Raw genomic sequence first — 19,766 nt, 5'->3', positions numbered from 1 at the left:
AGTCTCCTGCATTGGCAGGCAGATTCGTTACCATCTGAACCACCAGGGAAGCCCAGAGAGATGAAATAACATGACTGAGGTCCCACTACTTGTTTGTTGCAGAAATAAAAATTTAAAAAAGGATGATGACGATGATGACAATTAACATAATCAAGTGCTTGGATTGTGTAACCTCAGTGTTGGTGATTTCTTAGTTGGTTCTTAGCTTCCTACACACTCTTGTATTTTCTCCTCTGTATCCAGGATTCAGAAGCCTGAAAATTACATTTCCCAGACTTCCTTGCTAGCTTGGGTTAGGTTCTATCACGGGAAGAACTCACAGAGACTTGGGAGAAGTCATTATATCAATATTGTAACTAGTTAGTTGTCTGGTTCAGGTGACCGCAGGCTGCTGTGCCTAGCTGGTGAGCAGCAGCACCCTCGGGTTTACTGGGGTCCTGCAGTGTCTGCAAGGGCCCAGACTTCTGCTTCCTCATTGCAGCAATGGTGGTGGCTCCAGCAGAAGGGGCAGCGGTGGCCTCATGAGATAGTGCTTGTAAGCAAGGGTAACCCCTTCTCCTCTTTCACTCCTGGCTCAAAGGGTAGGGTCTTCCTGCAGTTACTTCCTGCAGTCATCTCTCTGGGTAACACCGTCTCCCTAGTTTTGCTCCAACAAACCACCCTAAACCCCAGTAATCTCTGGTATTAAATCTCCCCTGATGAACCACTGAAAGTGCTTCGTATGGATTTTCTCACTGAATTCTCATAGAAACATAGGAGATGTGAGCTATTATAATAAAGCTATGCTCCTGTTTTACAGATGAGAAAACTGAGGTTGAGAGACACTAAGTGACTGGCCCAGGATCATACAGCAAGGTGGGGGCAGAGCAGGGACATAAAACAGGGCTGCTGCTGCTGCTGCTAAGTCGCTTCAGCCATGTCCGACTCTGTGCGACCCCATAGACGGCAGCCTACCAGGCTCCCCCATCCCTGGGATTCTCCAGGCAAGAACACTGGAGTGGGTTGCCGTTTCCTTCTCCAATGCATGAAAGTGAAAAGTGAAAGTGAAGTCGCTCAGCCGAGTCCGACTCAGAGACCCCATGGACTGCAGCCCATTAGGCTCCTCCATCCATGGGATTTTCCAGGCAAGAGTACTGGAGTGGGGTGCCATTGTCTTCTCCATAAAACAGGGCTACCTATGCCTAAAATTCCTGTATTTAACTCTACACCTCGGAGCAAGCCTGGTCCCCCATCAGATTATTATAGTGAGGTGGTTTAGAGACTCACCAGAGCTTCCCAGGTTGCTAGTGGTAAACAGCCCACCTGCCAATGCAGGAGACATAGGAGAGCCAGGTTTGATTCCTGGTCAGGAAGATCCCCTGGAGGAGGGCAGGGCAACCCACTCCGGTATTCTTGCTTGGAGAATCCCATGGACAGAGGAGCATGGCAGGCTACTGTCTATAGGCTCGCAGAGTTGGGTATGACTGAGGCTCACAGTGTTGGGATCTTCCTCCCCTGTGCTGTGTGGGACTGATTTTAGTGGGCTGTCTTCTTTAAATGCTCCTTTTCCAGGACCCTTGTTTTCTTACCTCTTGACTTGAGCCTGATGAAGTAATTTCCTCCATTAGAAGCTTTATAGGGATGGTATATCTTTTAGCAGTAGAGCAGCTAAGGGCCTGGCTCTGTTGGCAGGAAAGCAGGGAGGTTAACTTGAGTGACTGAGAGAAGAGGAGGGGATGTGATGAACAGACCCAGGGTTAATACACAGGCCCCTTTGCTGCCAGGCCAACACTGAGGGCCTGGCTGGGGGTGGGGCTGAACCAGGGACTGGGGACTGAAGGAAGAGTTTCTGTAAGTGCCTTAGAAAGGTGCCTGGCTTACCATGAAAGCGAGTCACTCAGCCGTGTCTGACTCTTTGCAACCCCATGGACTATACAGTCCATGGAATTCTCCAGACCAGAATACTGGAGTGGGTAGCCTATCCTTCTCCAGCGGATCTTCCCAACCCAGCAATCAAACCGGGTCCCCTACATTGCAGGCAGATTCTTTACCAACTGAGCTATCAGGGAAGCCCAGTTTACCATGAGCACTCAACAAATGTTAGCTTAAAGGCCACCAGGCATAAGGCACTGCAAAAGACACTAAGACAAACAAAAAAGGCAGCCCAGCCAAAGGGGACATTCTGCCGGGAGAATCGTAACCATGCAGCTGGGAGGGGAGGGCTGGGAAGCCAGCAAGGGCCTGCTGTCAGTGTCCTGGGGAAGGGCAGGGGTCCTGGCAGGCTCTAGGCTTTGAGCACGCTCTTCAAGTGGGGGAGATGTGAAGCGATGGCAACAGGGGAGGGAAATACCTTTTCCCTGAGAAAAGAAACTGTAATGAGAATTATCTCTTGTTGAAGCATTATCTCCTCAGAAAGCATCACCACGAACAAAGCTAGTGGAGGTGATGGAATTCCAGTTGAGCTATTTCAAATCCTGAAAGATGATGCTGCGAAAGTGCTGCACTCAATATGCCAGCAAATTTGGAAAACTCAGCAGTGGCCACAGGACTGGAAAAGATTAGTTTTCACTCCAATCCCAAAGACAGACAATGCAAAAGAATACTCAAACTACTGCATGATTGCACTCATCTCACACACTAGTAAAGTAATGCTCAAAATTCTCCTAGCCAGGCTTCAGCAATACGTGAACCGTGAACTTCCAGCTATTCAAGCTGGATTTAGAAAAGGCAGAGGAACCAGACATCAAATTGCCAGCATCTGCTGGATCATAGAAAAAGCAACAGAGTTCCAGAAAAACATCTATTTCTGCTTTATTGACTATGACAAAGCCTTTGACTGTGTGGATCATAATAAACTGGAAAATTCTTCAAGAGATGGGAATACCAGACCACCTGACCTGCCTCTTGAGAAACCTATATGCAGGTCAGGAAGCAACAGTTAGAACTGGACATGGGTCAACAGACTAGTTCCACATAGGAAAAGGAGTATGTCAAGGTTGTATAATGTCACCCTGCTTATTTAACTTCTATGCAGAGTACATCATGAGAAACGCTGGGCTGGAAGAAGCACACCCTGGAATCAAGATTGCTGGGAGAAATACCAATAACCTCAGATATGCAGATGACACCACCCTTATGGCAGAAAGTGAAGAGGAACTAAAAAGCCTCTTGATGAAAGTGAAAGTACAGAGTGAAAAAGTTGGCTTAAAGCTCAACATTCAGAAAACGAAGATCATAGCATCTGGTCCCATCACTTCATGGCAAATAGATGGGGAAACAGTGGAAACAGTGTCAGACTTTATCTTTTTGGGCTCCAAAATCACTGCAGATGATGACTGCAGCCATGAAATTAAAAGACGCTTACTCCTTGGAAGAAAAGTTATGACCAACCTAGATAGTATATTCAAAAGCAGAGACATTACTTTGCCAACAAAGGTCCGTCTAGTCAAGGCTATGATTTCTCCAGTGGTCATGTATGGATGTGAGAGTTGGACTGTGAAGAAAGCTGAGCACCAAAGAATTGATGCTTTTGAACTGTGGTGTTGGAGAAGACTCTTGAGAGTCCCTTGGACTGCAAGGAGATCCAACCAGTCCATTCAGAAGGAGATCAGCCCTGGGATTTCTTTGGAGGGAATGATGCTAAAGCTGAAACTCTAGTACTTTGGCCACCTCATGCAAAGAGTTGACTCATTGGAAAAGACCCTGATGCTGGGAGGGATTGGGGGCAGGAGGAGAAGGGGATGACAGAGGATGAGATGGCTGGATGGCATCACTGACTCGATGGTCGTGAGTCTGAGTGAACTCCGGGAGTTGGTGATGGACAGGGAGGCCTGGCGTGCTGCGATTCATGGGGTCGCAAAGAGTTGGACACGACTGAGCAACTGGACTGAACTGAAGTCTAAACTGTCCAGGCAATATTTATGCAGCTCTCCCATCTCCCCTGTAGATGTCTGAGGCTAATTCCAATGCTGTTCAGGATTGAAGTGTTCTTTTCGGAAGATGAATTCAAGGCCACTTTTGGTCTTTTCCATATTCTTTCCAGTCCTTCATCTTCCCTCAAGCACTGCCCACCTCCCCGAAGACCTCTAACTCCCAGACCCCAGGACTGTCACTATAGTGACCCAGTAGAAATAGAACCCCTGTCCTTCCATCAAAGCCCATCTGCCTCCCTGCCTATCTTTCAGCCCCCTGCTACTGGACCAGAGAGCTATTTTGATGAACTCACTTTCAGTAAGATGTCAATGGCTTGTTACAACTTAAAATGTTCTTCTCTCAATGAGCATTTGTATTTTAACACTGGCCTTCAGCACTTAATTCAAAGGAGCAAGTAATGTGGAATTTCAAAGGACGTGACATAGAACTTGTAGCAGTTAAGAATTCATTTGGCTATAACAGAGAACCCTACTGCCCTGGCTTAAACATGGAAAAGTGTTTATTTGTTATAGGAAAACACACATCTCTTTCACCCACACACACATACACACAGAGTGTTGATTTGCCCAGGATGAAGGGGAGCAAAACATGCTATCCCAAAATATGTCACTTTGGCATGTGAATTATTTTGAGCTGAAGGCAATCAAGACCTCGAGACTCAGGAAAATCTTTTACTCCTCCCTTAACTGCCTTGAAGAATTTAGATAGGGACCTCTACCAAAAAAAAAAAAAAAAGGATTATTACCAGAGATAATGTTTTTATCTGAAAGGCATATCTGCATGGCATGGCAAATTTCTAATTACCAAACATCTGCTCATCTCATTGTTCTGTGAATTGTCCTCCCCCCACCCTTACTTGAAGCCCCTGACCCCCATCCCATTCCTTAGCTGAAGCTGGGACGTAAGCTCAACTGCCTGACTTGGTCTTGAGTCTCATATCCTTGGCACTTCTGGACATATGGAATTAAATTTTTTTTCTATTAGTCTGCTTTTGTCAACTTAATTATAAGACCATCCAAAGAATCTAGAAGTGAAGAAGGGAGCATTTTCTGCCCCTACAAGGGCTCGAAGGGCAACTTTGAAATGTTACCACCTGCCTTCTCCCTTTCTGCATTGTCCCTATAGTTGCTGGATGCTGCTACTCCTTCAAGCATCACAACCACAAAGGAGCAAAAGGAAGAAGGTGGAAGGCAAAGGGACACAGAGGGGGACATGGATGGCTACCTCCCTGGGGATGCTGCCTTTATCTCATCGGTCAGAGCTAAGTCACACAGCCAGTCACCAGCTGCAAGGGAGGCAGTAAGTGAGCTTTGAGTTTTTATTTATTTTTAATGGTTCAGCAAAGCGACACTCAAAACCCCAAGCGACGTTCTATTGCAGGAAAGGAGAATGACTGGGGAACTGGCAACAGCAGTGTCTGCCACAAAGCAGGCACGTGCTGGGTCTGGGGACACTTCGGGGACATCTTGGCCCACACTCAGTCTGTGCAGAAGCTGCAGAGTCAAGTGCAGAGAAATGAAGCAAGTCTGAGCAAAACTAGACCCCATCCCTTCCGCCCACTCTACCTATTGTATAAACTGTCCACTCCTTACCTCTGACACAATCAGAATGGCTTCATTTTCTACCTCCCTTTAAAAAAAAAAACATTTCAACCATTTTTAAGCACACAAGTCAGAGCTGTTAAGTACATTGACAAGGCTGTACTATTCTTTACTCTTCATTGCTAATCTAATGTTGGTTTGTTCAAGCATGGGGGTTCAGAGATGGGGACTGGAAATACAGGCAAGATAATTTTAACCGATTGAAAAACCAAGTATTTTTACTTCCAAAGTGGCTAACAGTTTAGTAACATGTATTTTCTGCCTGGAAACATATGGTTTCTTATCTGGATTATTTATCCCCTTCAATAAATGGTGCTACATGCAACTCTCCTGCACAGACAGCCAGCATCAGGGCTATGAGCAGCCCCATCTTTTATTCAAGGGCATCAATACCAACCCCCTTGTGTTTTTTACTCAGAATCTACAAATAAATTATTTCCTTTGAATGTTCCCGGGGCCATTTTGTGATTTTGGACAGATGAACATTTCTCCGGATTTCTAAATCCTCAGAATTGGGCCATAAACAGAATGAGGAAGAGACATTTGGGGGAGGTAAAGGCAGCCCCCAGTTCACAAACAACTTTCCACTCTTGGAAAAATTCCCACTGAGTCTCACAGGCAGAAAATCGAGTCCTGTTACTTCAGTAGGCTGTGGAACTCTAGAGGGAGCCAACTGGTGCAATTTCCATCTCTTGAAACATTTAAAATGTATCTGATCAAAGGAGGAGAAAATTAACCACAGTGTAGGAAGCTGGCAGGGGGACGGACAAGATGACCTAATTTGCCTTTCCCATTACTAATTTCAGTAGGCGTCTTCTCTGGGAATTCCACACTGAAATTCCAAGGCAAGTCCACCTCCATGGGTTTTTGATGGCTGCAAGCATGACAATCAGGACTTGTGGTATTTGAAGCCTCTGCTGTTGCACCCTTTGGGGTTAAGCATGGAACTAAATTCTCCTCAGATGGATACACTGGGCCCCATTCTTATCTACATAATAACTATGGAGAAATTTTCCCTTTGGGTTTCAAAGGACGTGAGCTTGGTCTATCAAAGTTGGGGCTATGCAATGAATTTATTACTCACTGAAATAAAAATCAACACAAATATGTCTTTGCCTTAAAAAAAAAAAAAAAAACCCACACCACTTAGTTGCTTTACCAACCTCTGGATTCAATTAATTTTTAACATGGAAGTAAAGTTCCCCTTTTCTTTTTTTTTCTCCTTTCAAGCCAGACATTTATTTTTAACAAGGGATGAAATCATCTGAGAACAAAACGGGACATCTGTTACTTTATATCTGTTTATTTTAAGTACTTAAATCTGAGTTTGATTTCACACAATTTTGACATCGTTGCTTCATTAATAATCCTTACGTAATTGTGACCTCGGAGTGCGCCCCGTGATTGCAGCATTCACTTCCCATTAGGGCAGAGTCTGATAAGAAAGCCAGAGTCGCCCTGGGATGGGTGAGGCTTCCATGTTCAAAGCTGGGCTGAATGCTGACCTCAGCAACAACAGGAAACCACCTGAAAAAGTGCAAGGAGAAAGCCTCTGAGGGGGCCAACATGGCAAGCAAGGGCCTGTGGTCTGCTGCCAGTGTTGGCACCGTCTCATTTTGCAGGGGTTGGGTTGTTGGATGGGCAAACAAAGACCGCATTTGTTGCAGGAGAAATAAAAGACTGAGGAAGAAATGTGTGATGCACATATGCACACGTGTGCAGAACGTAGCTACCCTTCGTGCCCCAGGTTGGCCAACCTGCCTTTCAAGGGCACTTGGGTGCTGGCAGAGTAACAGGGAGGCTGATGCAGTGATGGGCTGAGGTGGAAGTGTGAGGGTCTCACAAAGAAGCAGCGGGGGCCTGGCAAAAGGAATGGCTGGGTATACCTGTGGCTGAGAAGCAAGATGTGGGGCCTAGAGATGGGGATTTAGAATAAGGGCAGTGTGATTTTTAATTGGTTCATTCATTAAGAGATCAAATTTTAATGAACTCTATGCAAGGCTTTGGATATCCCCTGGTAAATAGACAATCCTTCCCTCTCTGAAGGTTAGCAGAGCCATGTGCTATAAGAATGACTGAGGGGCCTATTTGGAACTTGGGGTGTCACAGAAGGATACTCAGAGAGGTTAAATGTAAGCTGAGACCTGAAGGATGTGAAGGAACTGGGTATGGGAAGAGAAAGGGAGAGAGAATTCAAGCTAGAGGAAAGAGCCTAGCGGAAAGCCCAGAGGGGAAGGGGATTGGTTTGTCAAAGAAATGGAAAGGAGGGCAATGTATCTGGAGGGTGGTGTGTTTGGAGTGCTGTGAGAAAAGCAGGAGGATGGACAAGGGAAGGAGGGGGAGAAAGGTGGAAAAGAAGATGGTACACATTCCCAGTCCGGCGGGGTGAGGGAAGGTGTATTGATTTGACTCTATGTACAAGGAAAGTTACTGATGGTTTTAAGTGGGCAAATGACAAGATTGGTTTGTGCTTTAAAAAGATGATGCTGGCCATTCAGGGAATGGATTACAGTGCACAGGAGTGGGAGCTGGGAGATTAATTTCACAGGCTGCTGGTGTGATCCAGCTGAAGGTGGCAGTGGAGGTGGTCGGGAGGGGCTGGATTAGGAAAATCCTGGGTAAGATCAGCAGGGAATGCTGATGGGTTGGCTGAGGGGCGTGGAGAAGGAGGAGGGATGAGGGTTTCTGGCTGAGGTGTCTGGGTGAATCATGGTGGTTATTTAGTGACATGGGAAAGGTGGGGCAGGGCTGGGCTGGGTACCAGGTTGTGGGGGTAGGGTTGGGATGTGGAATCAAGCATTTTGTTTGGGATATGCACGCTCTTAGATGTCAAATTAGCAGTTGAATATGTGAGTCTGAAGTTCCTAAGAGAGGTCTGGCTTGGAGATAAAAATAAAGCCCTGTTGGCAAGTAGATGGTTTTTAAGCCAAGACAATGAATGACATTACCTAGATTTTGAATAAAAGTGGATAAGTGTATTGGCTAGAAACTCTCTAGAAAAGGTACTATATACTTCACAATATTTTTTGAATTTTAAAAGTAAATTATAGCCAAGCTATTCACCCCTAGATTCTTCAGGCTTCAAATAAATGAGGACATAGTCCTGCTTAAGTGCAGTTCCAGACAAGGACATGTCTGGTCATTAACTCAGTGCCAGGTTCCTTTCCCAATGCCTGGACTTATCCATTTACATTTTTCTTTAATCCTCACAAGTCTATGAACAAGGTGTGGCTGGCCCATTGTACCAGTGAGGACACTATATCCCAGAAAGGGTTAATAAACTATCCACAACCAGAGAGCAGAGACCTGTGGATCCAGGATCCAGCCCCAAGTCTGACCAAGTCCAAAGCTTTCCCTCCATCCCTCCTTCACTGTGTACAAAGGCCTAGAGACCCATTTTCATGGAAGGCATGTAACTCTTCTCATGCTCTGAGCCCTACCTTTGTCTTGGCCTGCTATTCTTACAGAATCATCCTCTGGTCCGAGCATTTGAGGTTTCTATTCTTTGCTGAGGTCAGAGAACTGTGCTCTCCTTTGGCCAGGCTACAGTGGACCACTCCCTGAAGGCATTAGAGGCCGGAGGAATCCAGCTGCAGCCTTCATCCCAATTACCATAGGTTTGAAAAGCCAGCTTTCATTCAATCCTCGGAGAAGGCAATGGCAACCCACTCCAGTACACTTGCCTGGAAAATCCATGGATGGAGGAGCCTGGTAGGCTGCAGTCCATGCGGTCACTAAAAGTCGGACACGACTGAGTGACTTCACTTTCACTTTTTACTTTCATGCATTGGAGAAGGAAATGGCAACTCACTCCAGTGTTCTTGCCTGGAGAATCCCAGGGACAGGGGAGCCTGGTGGGCTGCCGTCTCTGGGGTTGCACGGAGTCCGACACGACTGAAGCGACTTAGCAGCAGCAGCAGCATTCAATCTTAGGCTGCCCACGGGATGCAAGGAGTAGGGGCGATGGCCTTCTCTCAGACCTTGGGAACTGAGCGGTGATGGAATGAGAGTTCTGATGCAGTGACAGGGTGGAGCAGGGTGACTCACCATCTTTTCTCTGTAGTCATATCGATGCCTCATTCTCCCAGGGCTACACTCCAGAGGAAAGCTTGGGGTTGTTCTCCTAGGGGCCCTGCCCCAGCTTTCTGTATGCCATGTCAGGGAAGCCATGGGGAGGGGGCATGTAAGCTTGTTTACATTGCCAGTTGTACTCTCCCCCGGAGAGAGTATTCCGATTTCACTCCCACTTCGTTCTTATTGTAGAATTTAAATATAGAGAGGCCTCTGTCGTTCAAAGGAGCATGTATGGATACAAGGGCAGGCATGGGGGGTTTCCCATCACTTTCCAGCCTCTTACACTACATTAGTTTTCTTCACACTTTTTATCTTCATCTGCTGTAAATGTGTTTTGTTTTTTTTCTTAACTTATTCTCTCTCTGCTAGAATTTAAGCTGCATGAAAGCACAACCTTTGGGTCCTGATTCAACTACAGAACCTACAAGAGTGCCTGACACATAGTAGACACTTAATGCATACTTACTGAATTAACAATTGAATCAGTCAATCATAGAGTAAAAATGGTCCATGATACATTTCTGTCTACCTGTTTCCAAGAAAACTCTAAAACACTTTCTCACTGAGCAAATCTTAACAACAAAAAGAAAAGGCCGATTAAAAAAAAGGTGGGGAAGGAAAGAGGGAAGGAAGGAAGGGAGGGAAGGTGGGGAGGGAGGAAGAGAAATAGAGGCAAGAGTGAAGACAGAGAACATCAGAGCGCACTAGAGCAAAACGGAACCCCAGGATGGCTTCTAAGGCCTGGGGGTGGTGGGGCATGGGAAGGCTGCCTTACTCTAAAGCCAGAAAACCTCAAGGAACTGAAGCTTTCGATTATCAGCTTATTCCAGGCTGGCTTAGAGGTCTGGAGAGGACATTCAGAGGCTCCAAAATACATCGATAATCAAGAGAAAGAGAGAGTCTTAAATTGAGGATGGAGAGCAATATAGTCAGGTTAATGGAAGCACTAGCAATATTAAATGAAATTGCCCTACCACTTCCTCATAAGGTGGCACTAGGGAGCCTGCTCTTTGCATAAGCAGGGGGGTCCTGGGATATGGCGGGAAGGTGGAGGAGTTGGGAAATCAGTCATGCAGCAACCATTACAGTTCATGGGAGCCCGGCTCGCGGCCCCTCGGTGCACCTGCCTCATCTTTACCCAGGCCCACGCAGGAGCCAGGCAAATTTGGGCAGGATTTCAAGGGAGCCTGGAGCCAGGGGAGCCTGCTTTAGTCCAATTAAGTGAAGCAGTATCAGGTGGAAAGTAATTCTGAGTATTCACCATTATGGGGAGTTTTGTGTTTAAGCGCCTCTTCGGACCTTCTTTTAATGAAGAACTAAACTGTGGGGTCTGGAGGTGGGCTGGAGGAAGTGCTCCAAATTGCAGCGCTGATTCTCTGCCCCACAGCAGGAAGGCAGACAAGGGCCTGCACTTTCCAAAAGGCTCCACCTTCCAGCTCCCTCAGGCACTCCCACAGGGCCCTGGGACTCCTCTGTGGATATGTCATTTTCCCTTCCGTAAAGATAATGGGAACCTCAGCAGGCCTGGGGGTCTGAGAACCTGTATCTGAATGATCACGGGTGGAGCCAACTCGCTGAAATCTTCAGGGGTCTTCTTTCTACTTCCTGCCTTCTTTCTCCCTTCCCCTGTGTCAGTCTCCCGAGGCAGCAGAAGCCAAGATGGTGAAGGTGAGCTAATAGCGTTTTGGAGAATCAAGACTATTATATAACCATGTTGGGGAACAGCGAGCCCGCTGGTGTGCGTAATGAATGAAGGAGGAGGAGGCTGCAATTCCTGAGCTCACATAGCACAGAGAAGACGAGTTGCTTTTAAACAGCTGAAGATAATGGTTAGAGAAATCTATCAGTGGACATTTACAGAGGCCTTAGAATGAACCAAGGGCTGTGCTACATCCAGGGGGCCGGCAGGAGAGGTGGGTAATACAGTGACGTACAGACAGGGCCTGTGCCCTCCGAGGGCTCTCGATGGGGGACCCTGGAGATATTTGCAGAGCTAAAGAGACAAAGTAGAAATATGCAGAACAAAATAACCGTGTGTCATTTTACCCTTCAAACAACATAGACCCTTATCTCAGGCCCTAATTCTTGCCTGCCCGCAACAATCCTCTAGGCTTATCTGAGTACACTCTTCTGCTTACCTCCCCCATAATGGGTCAGCAGTGGCCCCTGAGGTTAAGGGAACAGAATGCCCCAGCGACCAGTGTGATGTTGGTCAGCTTTTATTTCCACCATGTGCCAGTGACGCTAAAAAGTGCCAGTGATGCTAAAAACAGTCCTGATCCCACACCCCCAAAATCTTCTGTTGGTCTCAGTTAAACAACTGTTGCCATTACTGTGGCATTTTTGTTATATACATGTGTGTGCACACACGGACATATACACACATATATATGCACGTTTTTACTGCTTATCATCTAATAGAGATATTTTTCATGGAAGTTAATCAGAAATTTTCATCCATGTAGTCTCCAGCACAGGCAGATATACATTCATGTTGCTTTTGAGAGTAAATTCTTAGTTAGGGAGCCTTTGAATTCACACAGGGTGCTATTTATGTATTCAACTCCTGTGATAGAATATATCTCTGCATTTGAACAATAAAAGCAAAAAAGAAGAGCCATAGTAAAAGATCGTGAGGATGAAACAACAAGATTCTGTTATTTTATGTGACCTCTTAGTTTGTTTTGCATAGTCAAGGCAGTGAAACAGTGCAAACCGTGAGGTGTGATATTTTGTTTAACACACATACATTTTAGTGTGTGCATGCTAAGTTGCTTCAGTTGTATCTGACCCCATGGATTGTAGTCCCCCAGGCTCCTCTGTCCATGGAATTCTCCAGGCAAGAATACTGGAGTGGGTTGCCATCCCCTCCTCTAGAATCTTCCCAACCCAGGGATGGAACCTGTGTCTCTTGCATTGCTGCACTGGCAGGCGGGTTCTTTACCATTCTAATTCCCCCTGGGTAGCCCACATTTTGGTGCATACATGAAGTATTTTGCTGACTTTAAATAATATCTTCAAAATTGAGATTTTCTTCTTTAAATTTCTAGTTTTAAAACTAAGTGAGAATTAGAAATAATTACTATGGAATACTACATGCTAATTCCTAAAAATTAATATTGTAGCATAGAGGAGGGGGTAAGAATGCCCTGCTCTGCATGTCAGATACACCAGTGATGCCACAGCTCTCCAGAGACCCCAGAACTTGTCCCGGAAGGATTAGGGCTTGAACTCCCCGCTGAATGTCACTTGGCTTGGTGGGGTTACCTCATTCTCATACACCAAGGCAATCCAGGTTGCCTCACCTCGTGCCTTCTCTACCTTTCTCCATCTTGGTCCCCAGTGTTTTCCACTCAGAACCCCGTCTGGTTCCCCTATCTCATATTCTCCCCAAAAGAATTTGGGAAAACAGAGCTGGCTATTTTTTTTCCCCTCTTAAACCTGCCCCTTTTTTACCCTACTTCCACTCCCAGGTTTTGTTCAGCCCTGCCTTAGTTCTTTGCTATCTACAAAGAAAGACTACCCAAAAAATGGTGCCCTTGGAAAGAATTCAGATTGGTAGATTTGAAGGAAACGCCCTCCCCAAGCCCAAATTAGAAAACTGATCAAAACAATTGCTTAAGAAGCCCACTTATTAAAGGACTGAAAACCATGCATCATGATCAGGGGATTTATCAGAAGTATGAAAAGAAGACATGTGGGACCGATTTCCAAAATAGAAAAGCATTATCTCCCTGGAAATAATCCAGGGAAAACAGAGAACTGGGAATTTCACTATTTTGCAAGAAAATGGAACAAATCTTAAGTGAGAAAAGCTCAGTGAGCAAGTGGGCAGCGAGAACTTAACACAGTGTGTTTATGAAAAACCGAGCTTGCCAGACACACTGGATATCCACTAACATTTCAGCTTCAGGGTTAACAAATGAGGTGGCTTCAAAGCACTCCATATTCCTTCATTTTTGCGATGGATTTGATACCAAGACTAGAAAAGGGTTTGCAGCGATGGACATGGAAAGTGACTAAATGACCCACGAGTAGGTGGCACTGCCTCTGACCTGGACAAGAAGTTTTCAGCAAAGTGCCTCTCTTTTCCAGCAAAGGATCTCTCTCTGGCCAGGGTTGTTTCACTGATGTTCTCAAAGGGAGTCAACTAGCATCTTACTGGGTGGAGTCCAGGCTTAAGAGCAATCCATTTGACAGAGACCAGGAGGATTAGTAGAGTGAAGCTCTGCACATTCAGGCAGCTGAGAATGTGGACGCACAGAGCTGACCTGGAGAAGCAGAGTCTTGGGCTGGGGGAGTGGGCCCTCAGAGCCCAACTGGCAGGGTGCCACCCTCTTAGGCACTGACCAGGAGAGAGGTGTGTTTGGAAGAGACTCCCAGAACAGAAGAGTCTGGCCAAGAGCTGGAGGTTGTTAAATGAGAAGGAGAAGCCTTAAGGCAACACAAGTGTCTTCTTATGTCTGAAAGGCTAATTTGCAGAAGAGGGACCGGTAAAGGTCAAACTGTGGCCCGCTCCTGCCCCATCCACATGTTGAAACCCTAACCCTTTTACCTCAGGATATGACCATATTTGGCAACAGAGTTGTTGTAGGATGTAATTAGTTAAAATGAGTCATACTAGAGCAAGAAGAAGGTTTCCCAGGTGGTGCAGTGGCAAAGAACCTGCTTGCCAATGCAGGAGATTGAAGAGACACAGGTTCAATCCCTGGGTTCGATCCCTGGGTCAGGAAGATCCCTTGCAGGAGGAAATAGCAACCCACTCCAGTATTCTTGCCTGGAAAATTCCCATGGACAGAGGAGCCTGGTGGGCTACAGTCCATGGCGTTGCCAAAGGTCAGATACGACTGCATGCCAGTGCATGCACACACACACACACACACACACACACACAGACTAAGGAGGGTCCCCAACCCAATATGAGTGGTGACCTGATAGGAGGAATTTTGGAGACAGAAGCCCACACAGGTGGGATGCCAGGTGAAATGAAGGCAGAGACCTATAAGCCAAGAAATACCAATGATTGCCAACGAGCCACCAGAAGCTAGGAGAGTAGGATGGAGGAAATTGTGCCTCACAGCGCTCAGAAGGAACCAACACTGACAACCCTCTGAATCATGACTTCCAGGCTCCAGAGAGTGAGATATCACCCAGATCATGGTGCTCTGTTATGACATCCTTGGGAAACTCACACAGTGGCTGAAGTCCTTGGGTGGTAGACATGACTCTCGGTGGCTGTGGAAGGCAGGCACTCAACAGGAGGCAGCGAAAGGGAGACCTCGCCCACCTCTCAGCCTGAAAGCAGGCTGAGCTACTTTCCATGTGGCGTGCTTTCTAGCACTGAGGATGCTTATGCAGAGATGACCATCTGCTCAGGATGACGTAGGAGCAATTCCTGCTTCAGTAGGATGGATCATCTCCAAGGTTTCCTCCAGTTGTAAAAATTCTATTGTTCTAATTCTAAAGGAATTCCATGACAATAAAACATCTTCTTGACAAACAACTAATCTCAAAAATATACAAGCAACTTATGCAGCTCAATTCCAGAAAAATAAACGACCCAATCAAAAAATGGGCCAAAGAACTAAATAGACATTTCTCCAAAGAAGACATATGAATGGCTAACAAACACATGAAAAGATGCTCAACATCACTCATTATTAGAGAAATGCAAATCAAAACCACAATGAGGTACCACTTCACATCAGTCAGAATGTCTGCAATCCAAAAGTCTGCAAGCAATAAATGCTGGAGAGGGTGTGGAGAAAAGGGAACCCTCCTACACTGTTGGTGGGAATGCAAACTAGTACAGCCACTATGGAGAACAGTGTGGAGATTCCTTAAAAAATTGCAAATAGAACTACCTTATGACCCAGCAATCCCACTGCTGGGCATACACACCAAGGAAACCAGAATGGAAAGAGACACATGTACCCCAATGTTCATCACAGCACTGTTTATAATAGCCAGAACATGGAAACAACCTAGATGTCCATCAGCAGATGAATGGATAAGAAAGCTGTGGTACATATACACAATGGAGTATTACTCAGCCGTTAAAAAGAATTCATTTGAATCAGTTCTGATGAGATGGATGAAACTGGAGCCGATTATACAGAGCGAAGTAAGCCAGAAAGAAAAACACCAATACAGTATACTAACACATATATATGGAATTTAGGAAGATGGCAATGACGACCCTGTATGCAAGACAGGAAAAAAGACACAGATGCGTATAACAGACTTTTGGACTCAGAGGGAGAGGGAGAGGGTGGGATAATTTGGGAGAATGGCATTCTAACATGTATACTATCATGTAAGAATTGAATCGCCAGTCTATGTCTGACGCAGGATACAGCATGCTTGGGGCTGGTGCATGGGGATGACCCAGAGAGATGTTATGGGGAGGGAGGTGGGAGGGGGGTTCATGTTTGGGAACGCATGTAAGAATTAAAGATTTTAAAATTTAAAAAATAAAAAACTAAAAAAAAAAATCTTCTTGAAAGTGGAAATTACTCTGTTTTCAGGACAGAATCTAAAGAACCATAAAATCAGAACCAGTAAACTATGATTCCACATGAGAAAAAGTATAGGTATTAACAAGGGAGATATTTCAAGAACACTGTAGGCAGGAAGTACATGAGGAACAGTAATGCTGAAAGTAAAGTGTATTTACATGATGTGGCTGCAAACCAGGGTGGCTTAATCTGGGCATTAGCTGTAGGGGTTAAAAGCATGGAGTTGCAAGGCAAACAGGTTCCTCTCCTGCCACTCACGAGCTTTGTGGCCTTAGCCAATATGTTTAACTCTTCTGAGCAAGAATTTCCTCCCTGCAGGGTGGGACAATATCACCTGGTTCCCAGTGTTCCAAGGTTGACATGAGATAATTAATGAAAAGTATGGGGCACATAGTAAGACTTCAATAAGGGATTACTATTCTTATTATGAAATTATTGTCCCCAGCACCCAAACAGAAGGCTGATTACACACACACACAAGGATGACAGAAATCAGAGCTTTAAAGGAAATTTTTTGTTACACTTATGACTTAAAAGTGATTTTTTCGATTAAATGTGAATGTTTCACTCTTTCTCAGTGTATATATAAGTGAAATTATTGGGAATCATGCTTTGCTACCTCATTTCACACACATTTCAAACAGAACGGTGGACAAGATTTTAGGGGTGACCAGCTTCTTCCTAGGTAGTGCGAGTGGTAAAGAAGGCACCTGCCAATACAGGAGATGTAAGAGAGGCGAGGTCAATCCCTGCGTCGAAAGAGCCTCTAGAAGAGGAAATGGCAACCCACGTCAGTAATCTTGCCTGAAGAATCCCAGTGACAGAGAAGTCTGGCTGGCTACAGTTCATGGGGTCACAGAGTCAGACACGACTGAAGGGACTTGGCACGCATGCACAGCTTATTTCTGGTGTGTGATCTTTTCTCACTCCTGGTTTTTTGTCTGTAAACTGGAACCAGCCTCACTACTTCCTAGGCATGGGAATGGCCCATCGGAAGTAGGCGGGGCTAGCGTCAGGGAGGGGGCGGAGTCAGCACTGCATCCCTGTAGCTTTGGGACGGAGATTGCAGCCGCTCCGTTTGCCCCAAGCATAAATGCCCTCAGTCCCAGAGGAAGCCAGGGCCCAGTTATCCTGACAGAACCAGTCGGAAGGAGGAGCAGTGCGTGAAATTAAGGTAGATGAGGCTTTAACCAAAGGAAAAACTTCTGTTCAGCAGGATCTTTGAGCTAATGAAGTGGTCTTTAAGGAAGCTTGAGAAACCCTACACAGGAAGGAACACTGAAAAGGCACAGCCCTGCCTACCGAACCCCACGCGATTCGGCGCGTCCTCCTCCTCTTAGTCTCCCCAGCTCTCCCCCAGCTTGTTCCCTGATCTGAACTGCTCCTCCTCTGAGGCTCGGATCCGTTCCCAGTGTTGTTTAAATGGGCCCGCACTTCTTGTATCTGGTGATGGAGTGTGGTCTCTCCCCTAGTCCGCCCTCACCGTCTTCCTGCCGCCCCACTCCAGGTCCATGGCAGGCCCTCGCAGCCGGGCTGACTCTTCCCCCTCCGGTGTCGGCCTCCTCATTAGGCATGCTCCGTGGCAGGCTGGTGTCAGAGCCTGCCGATGCATCAGAATGCAGGGCATGCCTCGGGCTCCTGGGAGGCTGCACATTCCGCATGAAATATGAAGGCAACAGCCAGCCCTGGGGAGACCCAGGGTGAATTGACTGGAATAGCAGGCAAGGTGGCTACTACGGGAGGGGGCCCTGCAGGGTCGGCGAGAAGACGCGGGTGCCCATCACCTATTTTAAAGGCACTCTTTGGTGGTGGAGGCGGAAGGCACGCAGGGAGGGGACGTGGTTTGTACACTGTGTGGGCTGGCTCCTGACACACACAGCTCCACCCCACTCCCGCCCAGCCCCGTTCATTCTTTCTGCATATGCTCCCCCTGTCCCCGTGATTATGGTGATGTGCCCTTTTGAGATAGGCAGCTGGCTGCCTCTCCCGCTGTGCTCATCACTGATTCTTGAGCTTCTCTTTGGGGACAACCTGAAATCATAAGAGCAGTCCGTGTGGATTTCGGAAGACCTGACAGTGAGAAGTGTAATAAAAGTAATGATTGTCCACAGGCCCCCAGGAGCCCTGTCACACAGCACCTTGGGCCTGCAGAGGCTAAGCGTGCTCAGCGGGTGGTGGCCTCTGATGACTCCACGGCCTGACATGAAAGTCTGCCTCCACCTTTCTCCCAAACCTCCTGCCTTCCAGCCAAGCCTCCTTGCTGGGGCTTCAGGCAGCCTTTCGGAAGTGAGGGGAAAATCATTTATATCCACCATAAGCATTAACCTCCCCACCATGTGTCTGGGACACATGAGGCATCATTGTCTGTTGGCCACCTCTCTTAGACACAGTAGTGTGGTCAGTCTACATGGAGCCTCCTGAGCTCGTCACTCCATCATGAAGCAGACAGCCTGGATTATATATACCCAGGGATTGGCACATAGTAGGTACTCAATAAATACTGAATCAATTACATGTAGTGAGTCCTCCCTCCCACCCCATCACACATCCAAGTCACCAGGACATATAAATCTACTGTTCTTTCCACATACAGTTTGAAAAGCTATTCTTTCCCTCTAACCTAAAACCACAATGCCCATTACAGAGCACTCCAACAGGCACAGGGTTGCGTCCATTTCTGCTGCTAATTAGAGAGCATCCCATCTTCTGACCAGAAAGCAAATAATTATATATGTATATGTGTGTGTGTATATATATATATCCTGGGCTTCCCAGATGGCACTAGTGGTAAAGAACCCACCTATCAATACAGAAGTAAGAGACACGAGTTCGATCCCTGGTTCAGGGAGATCACCTGGAGGGAATGCAACCCACTCTAGTATTCTTGCCTTGAGAATCTCATGGGCAGAGGAGTCTGGTAGGCTATACAGTCCATGGGGTCCCAAAGAGTCAGACACAACTCAAAAGACTGACGCACGCACACATACATATCCCTCCTCACCTTAAAAAGAAGACTAGGGTTTTTAAGGTCTTCATTGGGTCCTCAGGAGATGCTGACAATTCAGCAGAAGCTGCATGACTCTAAGCCCTTCTACAACTGGAGATGTCATGAGCTGTAGGGTCATCCCGCTTTGCTCCTACCCATGATGGAAACCATCTGCATTCCTTGTGGGAGTTTCCAGCAAGAAACCCCAAAGCCATGGCATCTCCTCAGAACCTAAGCCACTCTGGCCAGCAGTGCTGCCTAAGCTCAGCTCCAGGAGGCACCCTTCACACTGAGGCTGTCCTGCTGGCCGGCATGTGGAGAGACCACAGGTACATTTGTCTTTTGTGTGGGAACCTTCAGCACGTAGAATGGTACTTCGTGACTTTGTATTAAATTTGCCAAGGAACTGGCTTCTTTGTGAAGAGCGAAGACTTGCTCCTACTGTTTGGTTCCTGACACTGCAGAGCAGGAAGCAGCAGGATTCAACTAAAATCCTGGCCTCTCACAAGACCAAGTTCCTCGGGGGCAGGGAGCGCTGCTGCTCACCACCAGGTCCCCAGCGACTAGAACAGTGCCTTGCACAGAATCAGAGCTCCACCAACACTCTGGTTGACTTCGGCAGAATCTAGTCCCTTATGCTCCAGCCAGGGAGAAGTTCAGTGCTGGGTCAATTAG

The 19,766-nt window shown here is 46.6% G+C and overlaps 1 long non-coding RNA gene across 1 annotated transcript in view; it reads right to left on the bottom strand.

Annotated features, from left to right (window-relative positions):
* Positions 1-4,560: 4,560 nt before the first annotated feature.
* Positions 4,561-19,766, bottom strand: part of LOC138433620 (uncharacterized) — a 165,844-nt gene continuing 150,638 nt past the window's right edge. The window contains exons 10-11 of the long non-coding RNA XR_011254382.1: positions 5,505-5,541; positions 4,561-4,624 (exon numbers count right to left, since the gene is read on the bottom strand). This is a non-coding gene — a long non-coding RNA (uncharacterized lncRNA). The remainder of the gene's footprint in view (positions 4,625-5,504; positions 5,542-19,766) is intronic.

Source organism: Ovis canadensis, chromosome 2, assembly GCF_042477335.2.
Source record: "Ovis canadensis isolate MfBH-ARS-UI-01 breed Bighorn chromosome 2, ARS-UI_OviCan_v2, whole genome shotgun sequence".
Classification (NCBI taxonomy): domain Eukaryota; kingdom Metazoa; phylum Chordata; class Mammalia; order Artiodactyla; family Bovidae; genus Ovis; species Ovis canadensis.
The sequence above is the reverse complement of the archived record's forward strand: the minus strand, read 5'-3'. Positions and strand labels throughout refer to the sequence as shown.